The 21,843-nt window shown below is 39.3% G+C and overlaps 1 protein-coding gene, 1 long non-coding RNA gene and 1 pseudogene across 3 annotated transcripts in view; 1 reads left to right on the forward strand and 2 right to left on the reverse strand.

Annotated features, from left to right (window-relative positions):
* PRORP (protein only RNase P catalytic subunit) overlaps positions 1 to 21,843 on the forward strand; it is a 121,413-nt gene that overhangs the window by 86,813 nt on the left and 12,757 nt on the right. The window lies entirely within an intron of this gene.
* LOC140639824 (uncharacterized) overlaps positions 1 to 21,843 on the reverse strand; it is a 75,359-nt gene that overhangs the window by 24,179 nt on the left and 29,337 nt on the right. The window lies entirely within an intron of this gene.
* LOC140639368 (dnaJ homolog subfamily A member 1-like) lies at positions 6,304 to 7,827 on the reverse strand (annotated as a pseudogene).

Below are 21,843 nucleotides of genomic sequence, written 5' to 3' on the forward strand. Positions count from 1 at the left end.
AACTAGTATATCCTGATAAACATCAAGTGGCTGTGAGTAGGAGTGGTTCCTCCCAGAGAAGCCAACTGTAGATTTTGTATACAGCGAGGAGCTATGTGTTTTGTTTTTGTTTAGTTTTGTTGTTTTAGTGGAAGTTACAGATGGTGTAGGCCAAAACCCATGGCAGAAAACAGATTATGAACAGAAAAATTATGGGTCAGCAAATATCTTTGGTATTGCTCAGAATTTAGAGCAACTTTAGCAGATTTCCTTGATGAGAAGAATTGTTTGTGATATGTCATCAGAAGAATCATTATAGGACATGTAGAGTCATCAGCTCTCTTGAAATAAATTTTTGTAGCTGAAAATTTTCAAAAGTGCTCTAAATGTGTAAAACTCCACAGTTTTACACATTCACTGGGTGGCTTAGTCAGTTGAGCATCTGACTCTTGGTTTTGGCTCAGGTCATGATCCCAGGGACACAAGATCGAGCTCTGCATTAGGCTCCATGCTCACTGAGGAGTCTGCTCAAGATTCTCTCTCTCTCTCCCTTTCCCTCTACCCCTCCCCCATGCATGCTTTCTCTCTGTTTCTTAAAATAAATAAATCTTAAAAAAAAAAAAAAGACACCACAGAAACTCCACAGAAATAGCTATAGCCCATGTCTCCACAGAAATAGCTATAGCCCATGTCCATAGAAATTATATATATATTTATGGGATAAAGATGATAGAGAATTTTAAGGAAACAGAATTTTAGGTCTTGTTGAAGACTGATCAATAGAACAGAATGAAAATCAAGTATACATAAGGAATACATATTACCTATTTTGTATACATGCATATATGCTAAAGTTCAGAATATAGTCAGTAGACATTAATTGACTGGTTAATCTTTATGAACTCTATTTCTTTAACTTTGATAATAAAAAATAGCTAACACTATGGTAGCATATAACAATTTAGAGATCACTTCTGCAGTGTTTATATTACTTGATCATGTGTTCAAGAATTTATTTGGGGGAGGGTTCATATTTTAGTGAAAATCCTCTTTTCTTCTGACTTCCACCTCCTTGTATGGTTATGGACACGTAGATACTTCTGATTTAAAAAGAAAAAAAAAAAGCAGTTGAGGGACACCTGGGTGGCTCAGCGGTTGAGCATTTGCCTTTGGCTCAGGTCATGATGCCAGGATCCAGGGACTGAATCAAGCATCAGGCTCCCCATGGAGAGCCTGCTTCTCCCTCTGCCTGTGTCTCTGCCTCTCTCTGTGTGCCTCTCATGAATAAATAAATAAAATCTTTTAAAAAAGAAAAAAGCAATTAAGTGAACTTTTCTTGACATACTTAGCCTGTTAACTAAGAAGAAAATCTCCCATCTATGCTATAAAATGGTCTTTCCACCCTTCATTACATAATTTTTGCTTGACCCTTCATAAGTCCTTGAGCAAAATAAAACTTGGCAAGACAGTTCAAAACTGGCTCTATCATCCCTTCTTTCTCCTCCTTTGTAACAGGTAAGAATTCCTTTCCAAGTTTCTGGATTTTTTACTTGGTCTGTTTCTTCCAGTTGTAAGGAATCCTTTCCTAACATATACTTCCCCTCTGCTCTCAAACTTCCATTTCCCCTTTTCTTTCATTCATTAGCACATTCACTCATGCAGCACATTTTAATTGATCATCTGAAACATCAGGCCCTGTTCTTTGTGCCAGGGATACTGTGATCAAAACAGAAAAAACTCCCTGCCCTCTTGGAGCTCAAATTGTTTTTAATATATATGTGCCATCAGGGGTGCCCCTCACATTTTGGTCTGTGAATGTTGCCCTAGAGTCGTTCAGTGCACAGCCACCTCAATTCCACATGGTGGCCTTGTCTACTAAGCTTAATTTGGATGTTTGTCAAAATTAATTTCCTATAATAAAGTCAGTTGCCACATTCCATTGTTGCCAGAGAGCAACCCTTTGCTTTAAGGAAAGCATGCAGTCATCTCCATGGGGGTGGAAGAAGATTTTGTGGAGAAACCAACCTTTGTCTTTCTTTGTCTGTCTTTTAACACAGACTAACTGTGTTAAAGCTGCTCTAAAATTCACTTACCACTTTTTTCTTCACCTAAAGTAGTAATTGGAGGATATTTTTAGTTGCCTTTAAGGAGTTCTCTAATTATTTTCTTTCTTCCTTTCTTCCTTTCCTCCCTCCCTCCCTCCATTCTTTCTTTTTTTCTTTCTTTTTGTACAGCAAAACATGGGACTTTTTTTCTAGTTTTCTTTCCCTCTCAATCATCACAGCATCTTTTTTTTTCTTTTTCTTTTTTTCTGAGCTATGTAGTGATTCTTCTACCTTGATTTGTGATCAGTAAATGACCACAGAAGTCTGTGCCCTGAAATGTGAAGACAAAGTTGCATTTCTTGTATTTATTAGGGAGAGATATTTGGAAATAGAATTGCATTGGATTCCGTTTTACTATTATCTTGCCTTGTGAGTCTGGACAGTTCTAAATTCTTTAAACCTTAGGTTTTCCTTGTAATCAACATATGAAGCTGAGCATACTTATTGATAATTTCACACACACATGCCTCCCCCTCCCTGAAATAACTCTGAATTTATCTAAGAAAGCTATAATGTCAAGACTCATTACTAGAACAAACTGTGTATTTGAAGAATAATTCTTTGTGCATGTAGGGTTGGAAACATTGAGAAGTGTGTTTGCACATCTATTATAGTTAGAATCAGATGGAAAGGTTTAGAGATTGTGCAATTAGAGAATGTTTTCTACCCACAAATTCCCTAGTTGTGTGCTTCATATTCATTAACAGGCCCAAGGATGCTTGAGCTCAAATCTACTTTGGAAACTAATTTTCCTAAATATTTTGTTTCCTAGATCTTTGCTAAAATGATCAACAGCATCAGGTATCAGTTCCATCAAAACTTTACTCCATGAAGTGGCTTGTTTGTCCTGTGATCTTTTCCATGTCCAGCATCCTACAGCTCCCATCTCTGTTGCAAATTGCATCCTTTGAAGACCAGTAAGGGACCTCTATTTCAAATAACTCAGGGACATATGCTAATCATGTGTAAGACATGAGGGCTCCCCGGCCTCACTTCCCTCTTGGCATTTTATTTGCTTCATTCTTTTTTAGACTTCAGACAAGATTAGCTCTCTCAAATCCCTTTCCTCTTTCAATTCTTGTTCCCTATTTTTAGTATTTCATAACTGAATGTCTTTACCTGGGGCAGGCAGCTTTCCATCATCTTCACCGCTTAATTGAAATGACACTCTTCAGTGTTACCAGTGACTACTGGGGGGCATTGGGAGCTGGTATTTGTTCAGTATGTTCAGTGGAGCAAGCAGAAGGTGCCTGTGTGAGACACTTAAATGCAGCATCTCATTTAATTTCCACAACAGTTCCACAGATAGTGGTATTTCTTTCTTAAGGATGAAGGAACTATGGCTCAGAAAGGGTTAAGTAACTTGTCTCATAGCTAGTAGGTGGTAAAGTCACAGAATTAGATACACTTCCTTCCAAAACCCATATTCTTTCATCTGTAACAGATCTATTTATCCCTTCCTTCTTGAAATACTACTCTGGGCTCTTTGTGTCATGCTTTTTTGATTCTTTGGATCTCCATTGCTTTTTTTGTTGTTGTTAAGATTTATTTATTTATTTGTTTATTTGAGAGAGAGAGAAAACAAGTGGAGGGAGGGGCAGAGGGAGTGGGAGAAAGAATCCTCAAGCAGACTCCTTGCTGAGCATGGAGCCTGATGTGGCGCTCGATCCCAGGATCTTGAGATCATGACCTGAGCTGAAATCAAGAGTTAGATGTTTAACGACTGAGCTGCCCAGGCACCCCTGGATCTCCCTTGCTTTAATCAGTAACTCATACAGCTGGCTTGCTCTAGCTTCTCTCTTCCTCATCTAAATTTCTCAAAAGACTGGTATACAATTTATTTCTTGCTACCCATTTACTCCCTAACCCCTAAGGGATGGCTTACCCCCATCACTTCATTGAAACTGTTCCCACTTGGGCCATTGTAATTTCCTAATTGCCAATTCCAGTGGACATATTTTAGTCCTTGTATTAGTCTGTTTGAGCTGCTGTAGTAATACCATAAATTGATAAATAGCAAACATTTATTTCTCACAGTTCTGGATGCTGAGAAGTCAAGTTAATGTTACTGCAGATTCAGTGTCTAGTGAGGGTCTGACTCTGTGTTCATAGATAGCCATCTTTTCACTGTGTCCTCAAATGGCAGAAGGGGAAAGGAGATCTCTCTAGCCTCTTTTAGAAGGGTACTAATCCCATTCAGGAGGGACCTGCCCTCATAACCTAATCACCTCCCATCTCCAAATAATATCACATGAAGAGTTAGGTTTCAACATGTGAATTTAGTAGGGAGATACAAATACTCAGACCTTTTCTCTTTTATTTGGTACTTTATTTTTTCTTCTTGAAACTGTGAATTCTGTGAGTCCATACTCATTCTTCTCCTTGTCCTCTGACCGTTCTTTGTCATCTCTTATTGAGCTCCTCTTCCCCCTTAAATGTTGATATTCTAAGGCTTCACCGTGATTGATCTCATCTACTTTGTGTGCTGTCAGGCTCCAAATCTATATCTCTACCTTAGACAAGTACTTCGAACTAAATATGTCCAAAACTGAACCTTTTCTCCTACGGATACGATTGTTCTTCAAGCCAACCAACCCAAAACCCTGGAAGTGATCTCTGACTTCTCCCTCTCTATAATCCTCAAATCCAGTCATTCAACAAGTCTTGCCAATTTCACTTTCTAGTTATTTCTCAAATCAGTTCTCTTCCTTCCCTCTATTCCATAGCCTTCTTTAAAAAAAAAAAAAAAAAAGATTTTATTTATTAGAAAGAGAGACAGTGCAGGGGGAGGGGCAAAGGGCAAGAGAGAAGCAGGGCAGGGCAGAGCTTGATCCCAGGGCACTGGGATCCGGACCTGAGTGGAAGGCAAATGCCCAACCCACTGAGCCACCCAGGTGCAACCCCAGGATGGATCTTCATAAGGTCAACCTGTGTAGGCCCCAATGGTCCAGTTAAAAGAGAAGGCTGCCTCTTTTAGAACATGTTTGCTCCCTGTCCTTCTACTTTAGTTACATACACATTTCCTGCTGAGGCTCTAGGGAGGAGCTGGCAAATTTACTTCCTGAGAATTATAATGTTTCGTGTTTTTTGCAACATTATACAGTCTTCAGATCATTATTAGCATCTGCTTAAATATCTACCATATCCTCCTTGTGGTTTCTCATCTCCAGTTTTGTTTCTTTCAAGTTCATCCTATTTTACAGGCAGAAATGACCACGTAACTCTCAAGCTTAATTTACAGTTTAACCATAGATTTACATTTGTTGTCTTGACCAGGGAGATATCTGAATATTTCAAAAGACTTATTTGGGGAAAAGATGTGAACTGTGTTAGTAAGTTTGTTCCCCTTTCCAGTGTAGTTTTTATCTTCTCAAACTTTAGATATAATACCTGCTTACTAAGTGGAACAAATCAAACTCTAAATATACAATGCACATAACCTTTTTCTCATTAACATTTTCTTTTTCTGCCTGTTTTATATGAAGGGATAGAAACTAAAACACACTAATGAAGTTAGACACTGTGCTTAAGTAACCCTATGAAGTAAGCGTTTCCATTTTACAAACTGAAGTACAATTAAATCATTTCCTGGAATAAATAGATATAAGAAACAGGTCCAGAATTCAAATGCCAATCTAACTCCAAAGTCCATGCTCTTCCCTCAAATGCTAACAATTTGTTATGTTGTTCTCTGTTACAATTTCCAAACCGTGTATCTAGCCCTCCCCTCACTAGGTAGCTCTGAATTTGTTCATGCCTACATGTTAGGATAGCCTACTAATCCCAGAAATTGGGATGAATCCCAGAAAGTGGGATGAATAGGAAAATGATAATAGAAAGCAATGTTGCAGGAAAAGTAACCTGGCAATGGTCCATGAGAAACCTGTTTGCAAAACCAACCAGCAGACCTAATGGCATCTTGAACTAAAGTGATGACAGTCAAACTAAGAAAGAAGAAATGAATGTACTTAAATCAAGGAAGTTAAGACTCTTTGAAAATAAATATGTCTACTCTATTTTAATGAAAACAATTCTCTTAACATCTTAATCATTTAAGGTCTGTCAAACCTATATATTAACATATCACAATTTTGTGCTTTCATAGCCTAACAAAAACAATATGTAGTCTTTTTTTTTTTTACATGGCAAAATCAGAGCTTTTATATTTGAGTTTATTCTTCATTTAACTTTTAAAACATTACTATAGTTGAATATCAAAACAAAACAAAACAAAAAAAGAATATCAAAACAAAAACAATTGCAAGTAGTGAACTATTATTATAGTCCTTCACTTATTCACTACTGCATATAAAATGCCAACAGTGTTATTCACTGGCCCCCATTAAGAGGTCTGACACTGAACACCACCCCTAGGATGATGTTCACCATCCTCATATCCTTCTCCATTGTAATGGCGCCATTTTTCCTGATTGGGATCAAAGTCCACTAGTTCTACCTGGTTCATTTCATCAGTTCTTCTACTTCTTTCTCTCAAGTAGGAATTTTTCCAGCAAAGAAAGTTTATCAGAAGAGAGAAAGCCATTCTCAGGGAAGTTTACCTTAAATTCAATGATTAGGCGACCCTTCTCATGTGGTCAACGATAAATTGACAAGCCTTCATTTAGCACACACTTGATATCCCCATGCTTGACAATCTGACCTGGATGAGAGGTGATGACATTGGTTCAGTTGTCAAGAGTAGATACTGGCTTTTGAAAGCTGTGCAAGGCTTCAACCAGCTATATGTCCATACATATGAAAAGGTCTGCTCCTCATCAAGTAAAAATAACATGATCCTTCTGATCTAAAACAATGATAGTATTTCCTGGTTCCAGTCCTGGCTCTTGGTCTCCTTCACCATGGAACGTTATCTTCTGGCCATCTTTCATGCCTTTGTCAAAATGCACTTCTAGAATCTTCTCTTGTACTATCTTCTTTCCATTGCAGCTTTTACATCTATCTTTATGACTGATCCATTCCCCAGGTCCTGGCACTCCATTCACACAGATTGAATTTGCTGAACCATTCCAGGTCCTATCTGATGAATTCTTTTTTTTTTTAAGATTTTTTATTTATTTATTCATGAGAGACAGAGAAGAGAGAGAGAGAGAGAGAGAGAGAGAGAGAGACAGGCAGAGGGAGAAGCAGGCTCCATGCAGGGAGCCCAATGTGGGACTCAATCCTGGGACTCCAGGATCAGGCCCTGGGCTGAAGGCAGGTGCTAAACCGCTGAGCCACCCAGGAGGATCCCCTACCTGATTAATTCTTATTTGCATTCCAGTACCTCAGCAATTGGGACAACATTCAACTGCTCCTTTCTTACTACCTAGGCCTTCACATTTATCACAGATCAGTTTCTTTTGCAGAGCTAGTTTTCTTGTTGTACCATCATATAAATCTTCTAAGGTTACTGAGAGCTAATGCACATTTATACCTCTCCTTTCTCTCTGCATCCTTCCTCCTCCTCCAAAAAACATATCAAACATGTCTGTGGGGGAGCCAAAACCACCACCAGCTCCACCTTCTTTAATTGCCTGTTCTCCTTTGTCATATTAATTCTCTTTTCTTTGCATCAGAGAGTACTTCATAAGCTTGAGAAATCTGTTTAAACTTCTCTCCTTCATTTGGATTCTTATCAGGGTGGTACTTCAAGGCCACTTTCCTGTAAGCCTTTTTCAATTCCTCCTGGGTGGCATTGGGTTTGACCCCCCAAAACATCATAGTAAGTGGTTTCTTTGATCATTTTCTACAGCCCCTGAGAGGGCTGAGGCCCGTGTCGGGGGAGTGGGAAGGAGCGCATTGCTGGGCACAGCTCCGGCAGCCAAGCTTCTCTCTGTCTCACCAAAGGTTCTGGAAATTTCCCCAATATGTATTCTTTTAAAACGTACTGAGTCCTTTTATAGATATTATCTGATTTTATTCTCACATGTTTCTTTGGCGTAAGTAGTTGTATTTTTGTCATGTTACATATGAGGAAACTGGCTCAGAAGCTAAGTGACTTGCCCAGGGGTTAACAGCTCTCTAGTACTACACTGAATCCACAGTCTGTGCTTTTTTTTTTTTTTTTTTTTTTCAGAAATGTCGTTTCCCTGAAAACAAACAATTTTTTTTTCAAATCAAATGATCACATTCTCAGCGTCTAAATACCAGCTTAGCAGCATATTATGAGTTGGTTAGATCAGGCATTGAGTAGATGAAGAACAGAAACAGATGATCTGATTCATGCCATGGGCTGAATTGTATACCCCTGCCAAATTCACGTGTTGAAGCCCGAACCACCAATGTTTAGGTTTAGATGAGGTCATGGTGGAGGGGTCCTCACGGGGAGATTAGTGTGCTTATGAGAAGAGGAAGAGACAGAGTTCTCTCTCTCTGCCATGCCAAGGACACAGTGAAAAAGCAGCTCTTTGCAGGCCAGGAAGAAACCCATTACCAGAACTTGACCACACTGACATCCTGATCTCAGACTTCCCAGCCTCCAGAACTGTGAGAAATACACTTCTGTTGTTTAAGCCACCCAGTCTATGATCTTTTGTTATGGCAACCGAAGCGGATTAGGATAGTTCATAAAATTATTTTCTTGTGATGACTCCCAACTGCAGTATTTTGTAGAATTAGATACTTGCCTGGTCTACATCTTACAAGCAGGATTCTTGTTCCCTTTGACAGGTGGCAGATACTAGGCACGTTTTTTATTCTGCATTTCATACATTTCCAGTAAATGAAGCCATACTATTGCTATGTCAACTCACATTCATATGGCATGTCACATTCAAACAAGTTTCTCATTCACATGAATTATCCTGCCTTGTCTACCTATGGAAAATCAAGGGCCTTCTGCTCTGTTCTCTATTTAAAAACTTAGAAAAAAAAATTAGAAAAGTTATAAAATCTTTAAAAAAAAAAAAAAAGGGGGCAGCCCCGGTGGCTTCACACAGGCAGAGGGAGAAGCAGGCTCCATGCACTGGGAGCCCGACGTGGGATTCGATCCCGGGTCTCCAGGATCGCGCCCTGGGCCAAAGGCAGGCGCCAAACCACTGCGCCACCCAGGGATCCCTCTTAGTAATTTTCTATTAGGTTATTTGTAAAAATTAATATCTTCACCTATAGTATGAATATAATTTTGATGAAATCTTAAAGTCCCACTTCTAGGCTAGGTGTATATATTTACAAAGTAGGATAAAATACCTTACAAATTATATTTTTTATGTTAGATTTTTAAAATTATGAACATTTAAAAAAATCTCTTACTATCTTCAAAAATATTGACAATTATGGCTATACTATTAGTGCAAGAAATTATTAATTTGGAAATCGAATGTACTGCCTCACATACTTGGGGGTTTTTAGTTTTAGTTTTTTGGTTTGTTTTTAGACACATAGCAGTGTGAAGGTATTTCATATTGAATGAAAATAAAGGAAGACTTTGACCTCCCATGCCATATCCTTCTTTTTTGTCAAATCCTCCCTCAGAGGAATCTTTAGAAAAGACTGGGTGCATCAGAGAGATCCAGATCAGAATTCTGTGCTATCATGTGCTAGTGAGGTCATCTTGGGCAAATAACTTCATTGCTTAGTTAACACTCTAAAACCAAACTTTCTGTCCCTTCCCCTCTCAGACCTAGTCTTCTTTCTGTATCCTCTATTTGGTTTGCCAGTACCACTCTCCATCCAGTTATCTAAGCCAGCAATTCCAGGTTTTTCTACCTTTTTATTGTCCACTAAGTTAACAAATCCTGCCAATATCGCCTCCTAAATTAACCCTTCCAGTCCTGCACTAATATGGTAGCCATGAGCCAGTGGGGCTGTTGACCACTTGCGATGTGGCTGACCATATTGAGAATTGCTGTAAGTGTGAAATACACACCAGATTTTTAAGATTTAGTATAAAAAAGGGATAGATACTATAGTGAGTTTTACATTAATTTCATATTGAAATAATATTTTTGGTATTGTGGGTTAAGTAAAATATATTACTAATATTTATCTCGTGTTTATTTTTGTTTTTTAATGTTGCTACCAAACTTTTATTTGTGGCTTATGTTCTATTTCACAAGGCCAGTACTTCTCTTGTTTACTTTGTCCTATGTTAGTTAGACTCTTCATCTCTCACTACTGTCAAAGTCTAGTAACGGACCTCCCTACATTCTGAAGCTCAGTGAGAATGCTCTTTCTGAAATGAACATCTGAAAGTATCACTGCTCTGCTACTATAGCTCTTCAGAGGCTTGTCATCACATAAACCCAAGGTACTGGGCAGTGCACAGTCTTGATTGTTTGACTTCTGTGTCCCTTTCAGCCTTTCACCTTCTCAGCACCTCCTTCCCCCTACCCTGCACTATACGCTCCAGCAGTCCTCAAATTTCTGTCTTGCCCTAAACACATCATGCTGTTTCATTCATCTGTGCCTTTACATATCCAATTCTTTAATGTAGAATGCTCGCCCCCATACCTCCCCCATCTTACTGGGGAGTTGCATTTTAACCTTTAACAACTTTCCAGAGGCCCCTCTTTTCTCCCTCCCTTGTAGAGATTCTACCAAACCTTTATTTACTCCCGCTGAGCTCTGAGCTCCTTGAGGGTCGGGGCCATGTCTTATTCATCCTTATGTCCATCTGTGCTTGGGACAGTACCTGGAGCACAAGTTACATTCATTTGGTAAGTTTTTGTATTAGTTATGTTGCATTAAAATCATATATATTACAGTGATTTGTTTACATGTCTGTCTCCCTGCTATGGAGTGAACTCTTGGAAGAAAAGAAGTGAATTTTATTGATACATAAAAATCCAAATATCCCAGCACCTCAAGTAGTGCCTGTGAGAGTGGACGCCATATTTGTTCAATTGAATTAAATAAATTCAGGTAGGACCTACTCTGAAATCTGCTGACTTTCAGGCTCAATCATTCAGAGGGCTATTGACTTGGAAGATCCCTAGGAATCCTTTTTTATCTTTAGTTTTTGGGATTATTTTGTGTGCTATTATTACTGTTTTTCCCTTCAGGTTTATTGAGATATAATTAACATAGAACATTGTGTAAGTTTGAAGTGTATAGCATAATGATTTTATATATATACATGTTCATATGTTTATGTATATATTTGATATATACATAGTGAAATGCTTACCACACAAAATTTAGTGAACATTTCCATCACCTCACATAGATATAATTTTTTTCTTGTGATGAAAACTTTTAAAATCTACTCTTCTAGCAACTTTCAGATATATAATACAGTATTGTTAACTGAGGTCACCATGCTGTACATTACATCCCCAGAACTTATGTACCTTATAAACTGCAAGTTTATACCTTTTGACAACCTTCATCCATTTCCCCCACCTTCTTGTTGCTGTTTTTTTTAACCTTTAGATGTTTTTCATCCTATTTTATAAAGGTAGAATACATGTTGACTGGGGGGAAAAAAAGTCAAATAATATCAAATGATGGAAATTGAATATTCTCTCAGTCCTGCTTCCCAGAGGAAACCACTGATAAGAGTTAAGTGTGTGTCTTTCAAGACTGTTTTTACACATACACACATAATTATTTTTTTCAAAAATAATGTCACTGAGTACAAAGTTTTGTAAGTGTATTTCAACAGTCAGATTAGGGTCATGTTCCATGTCATAACTTTGTTCCTGGGCTGGGCAAAGTGCTGTTCTTAGCTGACTTATTTTACAATCCAGTGCGCAGTCCTCACACTGCTTGCAAAGAAGAAAGAGCTCCTATACCCACAGGGGTTGGAATATATGACCCTGCTGCAAGTAGAAAATATCTTTGGAGTCTTATTTGTTTTGTCTTAAAAGATGGTGTAGGGGCCCCTGGGTGACTCTGTCAATTAAGTGCCTGCCTTTGGCTCAGGTCATGATCCCAGGGTCCTGGGATGGAGCCCTGTGTCAGGGTCCCTGCTCAGCGGGGAGTCTGCTTCTCCCTCTCCCCATCTGCCCTTTCCCCACCTCATGTGTGCTCTCTCTTGCTCTCGCTCTCTCTCTCAAATAAATCAATTTAAAAATCCTTAAAGAAAAAGTTAGTATAGATCTTGCTTTTGAAGATACATCTCTGTTTTCAAATAAAAAACAAAGAAATCCTAAACAAACAAACAAACTTAAAGTAAAATTGTCAGTCCAGGAGGATATGCCTATTTGTCCTCTGGGCTTCAGGGTAGCCCCAATATATTGCCAAGTACTGTTTGTGTATACTCCAGTGTAAGAAATACAGTGTTAGGCTTTCAAATAAAAGTAGCTAGGGATTTCCCACAACTTAGGAAGGAGGGAGCAATAGATGGTACTGGAAAAATCATTTTCACAGTTAGCTACAGAATAAGGGACAGGATTAGGAAAGGAACATTTTGAAAAGAAAGGAGTTAGAATAGAGAGGTATTATTATAAGAGGGTTACTGATTAAGAGAATGGGTTTGAGGTTAGAATTAACATAGGTTTGAAACCTGGCTCTGCTGTTTACTGGCCTGTGACCTTGAACTATTTCTTTAACCTTACTGAGCATCAGTTACCTCATTTGTAAAAGGGCATTAGGAATAGGATAGCAATAATGGTGCCAAAATCATAGGACATCTATGAGGATGAAATGATGATGTATATAAAGACATTTAAAGTGCTTCTGACCTGTCAGAATTGCTCAATAAATTATAGCTAAAGGGGGGAAAGTAGAAGATTCTTCTTTTTAGTTTACATGAATTTTTAACCTATATCTTGGAAAAAGAGCCTCAGATAGGTCTTCTATCAAGAACCAACTCAGTCCACCCATATCTCTGCCTTGATGAGAGAATAATGAGCACACTTGTCTCATTTAATATCTAATTCCTCCTCTCACACCTCTCCCTCAAATCACATCCTCATTATTACTTCCTGTCATTTCCAGTTTCTGTGCCCCCATTTCTGCTAAGAAAAGCAGAAGTGAGGGAAATATGAGGGTTTGGGGATTTCTAAAAACTGTTCCTAAGTTCTCGTTGTTACCTTATATTGAACTGTAGCTCTGTGAATATAACATTTGCTGGATCTTTTCTCTGGGAAACAAAGGAATTTCCCCATTAGCTTTGCATTTTAACTTTTTAGAGGATGAAAATTATTGTATTAGGCACATACAGTATGAGAGTTATGCAGATCCAAGAGTTCATTACGTCAAAGAAATTCTCTGTTGTTTTATTTTTCACTCTGCATTGTGCAAATGGGGAGACTCAGGCTGTTGACTTGCCTCAAGGGTGCAGGTACATTGCTGACCCTGAACTGCTAGTTGTTGTTGTTTAAGATTGTGTGTATATATTTGAGAAAAAAGAGATTGTATGTGAGCAGGGAGGGGCAGAGGGGAGGGATTAAGAATCTCAAGCAGACTCCATACTAAGCCGGAGCCCCACTCAGAGCTTGATCCCAGGACCACAAGATCATGACCAGAGCCAAAACCAAGAGTCAGACACTCACCCAACTGAGCCATCCGGGCGCCCCCTGAACTGTTAGTTTTAAACATTTGAGGTTGCTCTTTTGTACCTCAAAAATGATAGAATATGAAGACCTTCATATGATTCATATTACAAAGCCTTTGTGTGCATGTGTGTGTAACATATCATAAAGAACACTTTAAGCGTAGATATATAGTGTACACAATAATGATAAAACTAACTCTCCTGTGCCTACCAGTCAAATTAAGCTGCTGTCTGTGTGCCCTAACTTATTTTTCTTCCTCCTACTAACCTCTTCTTCCCCCATGCCCATAGCCTGAGTATGGTGTAAATAATTTCCTTGCTTTTCTCTATTTAGGTTTGAAAAACTGAATAGCAAGTTCAACCCTAGCTGTGTAAGGAAAGAGCAGTATTGCCACTATTAGATGACAAGTCCCCAGAGAAGGTGAACAGAATCTTTGGTTCATGGCTTCTCTGAGCTTGTAAGAGCCCTTTCTGGGGAAGTAAAGGCTTAAGGTTATGCACAAGCATTAGGAAACAGAGGTTTTACCTCAGTGAGGGCATCTGGCAGAGTTGTAGTTTGGATCAGTTTCACAGCATTTGACAGAAATATGGTCAAACACAACAGGCTGCTGTTTACTACCTCTAAACTCGCGTGGCTTTCCTCCAGATTTTAGGAGTAGATCAAAACAAAAGCTTCATGCATTTTCAGTAAAATGCAAGTCTTCACTGCAGCAGGGCATGGAGTGGGAGTATAGTAACTCCAGACCATGGTTAAGACAGTATAAGATCATGCAGGCATTCTATGCTTAAATAAAAATGATGATGTGATGGCAGTGGGGATCGTGGTGATGACTGTCCCAGTGTGGCTCTCGCTTGAGTCACTTTCCAATCTGGATTGTTTGCCCTCCGAATCTGATACACAGCCATTATCCTGGAATCTCTCTTCATCATCATCCTCCACTTCCCACTGTTTCCTGTCTTCCTCTTTCTTGGGCTAGTGTCTTTAGTGGAAAACATTCTCCAGGAGCTTCTTAAGGAAGGATGCCTGGGAGGTAAAATTTCGGAGCGCTTTCATGTCTAAAAATGTCTTTATATTATTCTTATATCTGAAGAGTGGCTGAAAATAGATCTCTAGGTTAGAAATAACATTGCTTTGTTTCCAATGTTGGAAATCTGAAAACTTCTTTTTAAACTTTTTTTGCATTTATTTTATGCAGAATTTACTCCTGGGCCGTAAGTTTTTGTTTCCTCTAGGATATCTTTTTCTTCTGTGTAACATCCTCTTCTGGCTTAGGGACAGTCTGCTCTTTTTCAGTAAGGATGATCTCAGTATGGCAAGGAGAGCTCACATATGGGTGAATCTGCCCATGAACCCTGTAAATTCTACACCGCATGTTGGGGGTTTTGTTCACCTGGATGTGCTCAATGACACAGAGACAGAGAACCTACATCTAGACCCTTAAGTTCAGCATTACCCTCTGCATTTTTAAGCATGTGCAGCAGAAATTCAGCACTCTTTTTGGGCCACCGACCCTATCTATATCCAGCTCCACTTTTTGGCCTAGACACACCTACCAACTCCACCATTGTAGCGACAGAATGGTACACATTGCTTCTGCAAAGTGACATTCTTCAGATACTTGGTGGCTTTTCAGATATGCATCCTCTTGATGGCCTGGGCAATTTCACATGTGTTCTTAAAGGAAACATGAAGATTGAACCTCTTGATTTGCATGATTTTGTAGGGTTTTCTGAGTCATGTAAGTAGCAAACCATTTTCAGAGATCATCTCAGGCTGCTTATGGGAAGAGTAGAAATCTGAAGACATTCTGATGCCTGATCTTTTCTGTATGATCTGTTTTTTTCTTTCTGGAAGCTTTTAGAATTATCTTTTTTATCTCCAGTATTCTAAGCTTTTATAGTAGTATGACTTGATATGGTCTGTTTTGCCATTCATTGAGTTGGGTATGCAATGGACTATTTCATTCTAAAAACTCACTATCTTTCTGTTTTGGGAAATGTTCTTTTATTTTCTGGTGACTCCTTCTCTCTGTTTTCCCTGTTTGTTCCCTCCTACCTTCCTCCCTCCCTTCTCCTCTCTCTCTCTCTCTCCCCACCTTGCCCCCTCCCCCTCTCTCTCTTATCCAGATGTTAGCTCTCCCAGGCTGGCCCTCCAAATTTCTTACTTTTTACCTCTTTTCTCCTTTTCTAGGAAGTTTTCTCAGTGTTCTACCCTCTGTTGATATATATATATTTTTTTTTTTTTAATTCATGGTAGCAGCCATGTTTACATGTTCCTAAGAGCCCTTCTTTATTTTCTTCCTTTAGAAAAAAAAGCATAGTGAATATATTGTCTCATGGAATTTTTTTTTTAAGATTTATTTTGAGAGAGAGTGTGCACATACATGTGCAGGGAGAGAGGCAGAGAGAAAGCATCTCAAGCAGACTCCCTGCTTAAAGGGAGCCCCACAGGGGCCTGATCTCATGACCTTGAGATTAAGAGTCAGAGGTTCAACCAACTGAACCACCCAAGTGCCCCATTATCTCATAGGATTATAATGATGGGTTTTTTTTTTTTAACATTTTGTTAATTTATTCATGAGAGACACACAGAGAGAGAGGCAGAGACACAGGCAGAGAGAGAAGCAGGCTCCTTGCAGGGAGCCTGATGTGGGACTTGATCCGAGGACCCCAGGATCATGCCCCGAGCCGAAGGCAGACGCTCAACCACTGAGCCACCCAGGTGTCCCTGATAATAGGTTTTTGTAGGGGTTTTGCCTTCTCCCTTTATAGTCTTTTTTGTTTGTTGGTTTTCCTTATTTGTTTTAGACTCTTCCATTTCACAGGCTCTCCACCCTGTGATAATTCTTTGCTATCTGCTTATGATTAAACATAATCTAACGATGATTACAAGCTCTAAGTGTGTAGGTGGGGTTATTGACTGTTGACTTCATGGTAGGGTGATCTGGGTCAGCCATTTGTTGGGGAATTCCCAGTCAGTATCTCTAGGGGTTTTTTTTTCCTTTGCCCTGGTCAGATCCCCAAAGGAGAGTTTCCAGTCTCTTAACTGCAGGGCAAAGGCCTTACTACTGCCAGTGTTTCTGAGAGCAAGTAAGGAAACAGGTCTGAGTTTCTCTAGGTTCTAATTTCAATATGCATATATTCACATAATCCTTATTTTCAGTATGGTATGCACGCTGTCACATGTGCTTGTTACGCCAGTGTAGAGATCCTTTGATTTACCACATCCACGTAATGAACCTTCAGACTTCCTATCCCCACCTCAGCAGAAGCAATATGGATGTGGGGTGAGAGGGAAAATTTAAGAATCTGATGCTGCTTTAACAGCTTTTACCAGTTCTCCTGAGTTAGAACATATACTTCCATTTAGCCTGCCACCTTTGCTTTTAGTTCTGGAGAAATTAGGTTGGTTCTTAGCTTATCCCTCTTTAAGTTTGACTTTGTTGGATCTGCAAGGTTAGTTGCCACCTGTCCATCTCTTTCCACCTTCCAAATTTTATTTCTGTTATCTCCTCTCTTGTTCTCCAAGTTCTTGTGGGTTTGTCATTTTAGAAGGTTGTATATTACAGTTTTACTGGGATTTCAAGTGGGATTAATATCAGATGCATGTATTCCTTTTGTCTTCTTAACCTGAAAGCTTATGTTCTGCTCTTAACAAGTGCTGACAGAGAGATTAACATAAAAATCACCCAAGTCTGTGATAATACCAAAAGAATCTCTTTCTTTTTTTTTTTCAGTTTTTTTTTTAAGATTTTATTTATTTATTCATGAGAGACACAGAGAGAGAGAAAGGCAGAGACATAGGCAGAGGGAGAAGCAGGCTCCGTGCAGAGAGCCTGACGTGGGACTCGATCCTGAGTCTCCAGGATCATGCCCTGGACTGAGGCAGCGCTAAACCGCTGAGCCACCCGGGCTGCCCCATTTTTTTTTTTCAGTTTTGATTCTCTTTCCTTTTTAGTTTTTTTCGGGGAGATGGGGTGGTGGTGGATGGATACAGTGAGGTTTGGGAGGTCTAAATGTACTAATCCAGCCTGTACTGTCTAATAATATCTAGTATTATTCAGTTCTTTTCCATATACTTTGTAGCTACGTTAATCCTCATAATAATCCAGTTTGTATCTCCATTCTACCAATGATGAAACAGAGGCCCAAAGAGGAAATGTAAACTTCCCAAAGTCACACAGTTCTGACATAGTGGAACCAGAATTTGAATCCAGGTAGCCTGATATCAAAGCTTGTTGCTTTAATTACTATACTATCAAATACTAGGTATAAATTGGAAAAGTCTCTTTTATGCCTTTTATGTTTAGTTTCTTTTATGTTCAGTTTCATTTACTATATAAGCCTCTCTTACTGCAGAAGTGTATAACTGACATGAAGCATCTATACAAGGGGTCTTTTTATATTCTTAGGTCTTTTGTATATTTTGAACTGACAGGATTACTCCAGAAAACAAAATCAATAGCCAAAGTGTACAGTTGTATGTGGCTCGTACTAAAACAGAAGCTATATGAATCAGTGCGGCCATGGAAAGGCTACACAAATTTTCAAGCCTCCACAGCCCCCTCATCTTATTCTTTCTCTTCTAGTTATTAAAGAGTGTCTATGATCCTGAAAGTATTTACATACTTTCCCAGTGTGAGCAGATTATTCCCTGTACATGAACTGGAACCCTGGTGGAAATTTTTAATAAATTTTTGAAAATGGAAATTAAAATGCATCAGAGTAAGTTAATTTAATCTTCCTGAAATTAGTTTTCAATCTTCAAAATACTGTCCTTTTTTACCTCACAGTGATAAAGGAAACACAAATATAGAGAAATTAAAAAGACCAAAGAATGCATGTAAATGTTTGGAGAAAAGTCATACTATGAGTCAGGAGCCAATCTTCTGTCTTCTAGACAGTGCTGATTGTCAGCTAGATGGGGAAATCCATCTTGGCCAATTTTAATCATTCTCTAAAAGGCTGGACAACTGTGTGGGTGCTAATGGCATTGGAGAGACATGGTACGCAGGAAAAACATCCCACACTTGACAGGATGTTCCCAAGTCAGGAAGGGCATTTCTCTTCCTCCGTAGACTGTTTCATTGACTAAAGACAACATGAGATCATTGAAATCTCCCCAAAATACCAAAGACTGACGAAAGCAGGATATAGGACATGGTGAGTCTAATGTAAACCAGTGGGATCATTTACGACATCATAATAAAGTTGATAGTATTTTATGTATCTGCTTTCTTCCAAGAGACTTAAAGAGCTTTATAGAGTCAGTCAGTCATCAGATTTTTAAATCTTCGGTGTTCAGAGTACATGGTCCCAAGGATAGGAGTAGGACTCTGCTTCAGTCTCAGCATCTCCTCCCTGGAACTCCACTACCAGGCTTTTGAAGCTTCCACTTCTTGAGTACCACCCAGTGAAGTTTCCCTCCCCCTCCTCACCCCAGCTTCTGCTGCTTCTCTAAAACATTTCCTTTTTTCATCTTCTTCCAATTCATTTTCATCAAGTGTTAATCTGTGTCATATGTGGTATTTGGTTCCTGAACAGTTCTAGCAATAAAATGTCATTAATCTTATTTAAGTAAAGAATGATCTCTCTCTCTCTCTCTCTCTCTCATTCTGTGTAAGCAGCAACAGCTATTCTAGGTAGAACTAAGGCTAAGACCACACCAGTAAGTAGTTGGCAAATGAAAACGTGATGAGAAGCCTTGAGCCACAACTTTGATGGATTTCCTGCACTCCTTCCTTGGTGGCATTTTCAGAGGTGCACAGAAAAATACTGAATCTAGCAGTCACCTGAGGACTGTCTCTAGGGCAGGAATTCTCTTCCCTATACTTAGCTTGAGAGAATAATGAGAGTTACAAAGACAAAGAAGAGAATGAAACTGGGTATGAGCTTACCCACAGCTAGTAGGAACACAGAAACAAGTAGAAAACTCCATTGCTCTAGTGTAAGTTATGACTTGCCTTGTTTTTTTCTGCTGCAAACTTTGTGGAGAGCACAGTGTGTCAATTTATAACACTGTGTAGTCTTCTGAGTCTGAGAACATTGTCTCTATAGAGTTCATCAATCATTATATCTCTAAAGTTACTTCATGTTCTCTTGGGAACATGGGAAATAATTGTCAAAATTAATTAATGCACATGAAAGAAAAGGATCCAAAGAATCTTTATTCACTTTTCTTGCTTTCTCTTGTCTGCCTTTAACATAAACCCATTGTATCCTAAAACCCAGCCAAATTCAAATAGGAACCCTCCACCTCCCATCCATCCTAGTTCAAGCCTGGAGTTACCATGAGGTTGTCTTGAGTGAAGCAATAGCATAAAAAGTAGATGTGTATTTCCTGGCTTTAGTGTCCAAAAAAAAAAAAAAAACTATGTAACTGATCTTAGAAATTGGTATTCTTTTATGTTGAAGCCAGATGTAGGCAGTTTGTGATTATTTTAAGAATTTCTGTTTCTTATGGAATTTTAAGTCTCTCCACTTAGAAATAATGGAAAATAATCTCTTTAACATCAACATTCTCTTTTTAAAGATTTTATTTGTTTATTTGAGAGAGAGAGAGAGCAGGCATGAGTTGGGAGGAGGGGTAGAGAGAGAGGGAGAAGAAGACTACCCACTGAACAGGGAGCCCAACGCAGGGTTCGATCCCAGGACCCTAAGATCATGACTTGAGCCTTAAGATATTAAGCCACCCAGGCACTCCTCAACATTCTATTTAAAATTAACCTGCTTTCCTTTTGCAGCTCAGGTGCTGAACTTAATAGCTGTGTATATGTATAAAGAGGAGACAGGTCAAGGACAAAATCACTTCACATCTTCCTCAGTGTGAGCACTATTTACATGGTTTCATCTGAGAAAAATGAGGCCTCCAAAAACTTAGACCACTCAAGTACACAATGCCTTGTTCCTCAAACACCCCATCTGATCACTGTTTGCACCTATAACAGCTACTGACCGTTTTCAGAGAGAACAATTGCTACTTTAATCAAGCTCCTCTTCTGCATCAGGTCCTTTAAAGAAAACTGTCCACAGCTAAATGTAGGAATCTTTGGCCTTCCCATTTCACACCTCGAATACCAGCATCAGAAGCTGCCAGAGAATGACACAGGATGCCTTATTCACTGGGTACTGTGGGCTCTGACTAGCTGGATAGAATTGGGGAAGAAACTGCCCAGAGATAAGGCTAAGATAAGTAAATACAGCTTCTCCTCACTGTTCGACTGATGCATTAAAAGGAGAGAGATTGGACCGAAGAAGGTAGAGAGGTAGGTTGAGGAAGAGAACATACTTCAACACTAACCTGCAGCCTCCCAGGGCCACCTTACCAATTGGTTGGTTCCAGAAGTCATTAGAAAAGGGAGACATTGCCAGAGAGAGCATGCCCTGAAAGCCACATGGTTTTGAGATACTTTCTCCAATGAGCTTTTCATATAGGAATTGTATGTGGCTGTGATGTCATTTTACATTTTTGTTGATGACTTGACAGATAAATGTTCATAATACTGTTAAGGATAGTCGGGGAGAGGAAAGAGGAGAGGGGGAGGGTACCTTATTTCACATTTAAAACGTAAAGCAATCTGAGCAAATAAATAAAATAGGAATTTGGAATTCCTGACAAAGACCTGGATCCTGACTTAGATCCAAACCACAGATCCTATATTGATCTAAATTTGGAATGGTATCTTCAGTAGGATATAGGGAGAGTGATATTAGATGAGTGATGTTTTGATTATGGTTCCACCTGAAAGTGCCTTTTGACCAAATGTTAGTGTGGAACAAGGAATGATCATTACTCACACTGGCCTTCTTACTCAGCCAGGACGCTGAGTGCTGAAAATCTCCCTACTGTGCAGACTGCTGCTGCCTCTAGGCACTCCTGGCTTCCACCGTCTTCTGGGTCTTTACACTGATTGGCTTGATCTGTGCATCTACAACCGGCTTCCACTTCCAGCCGTACACCAGCTGCATCTCCTCCCTGCCTCTGCCCTTGAGCCTCCAGCTCCTCGCCACCACCACCCCTTTGCCAGTGACTCACACAGAAAATAGAAGCTGTTAGGAGGAGCCACCTCTTGTTTCGACATAACACACCACACACACACACCACAGTCAAACTAGTTTATCTCTGCTCAAATCCGCCTCTGTGCTAGAGTTCTCTCTCCCACCTCTTCTCTAGAGTCTCTTGCTGCTTTCTCCCAAAACCAGTTCCAGCAATCATCCCCTCTATGCCTGTACCTTCAGCCACTTTATCTGATCAGAATATGAATACTGTCAGGTTTCTTCCATCTTTAAAAAAAAAAAATCAACCACCTACTCCCTTCA

Source organism: Canis lupus, chromosome 9 (assembly GCF_048164855.1).
Source record: "Canis lupus baileyi chromosome 9, mCanLup2.hap1, whole genome shotgun sequence".
Classification (NCBI taxonomy): Eukaryota; Metazoa; Chordata; class Mammalia; order Carnivora; family Canidae; genus Canis; species Canis lupus.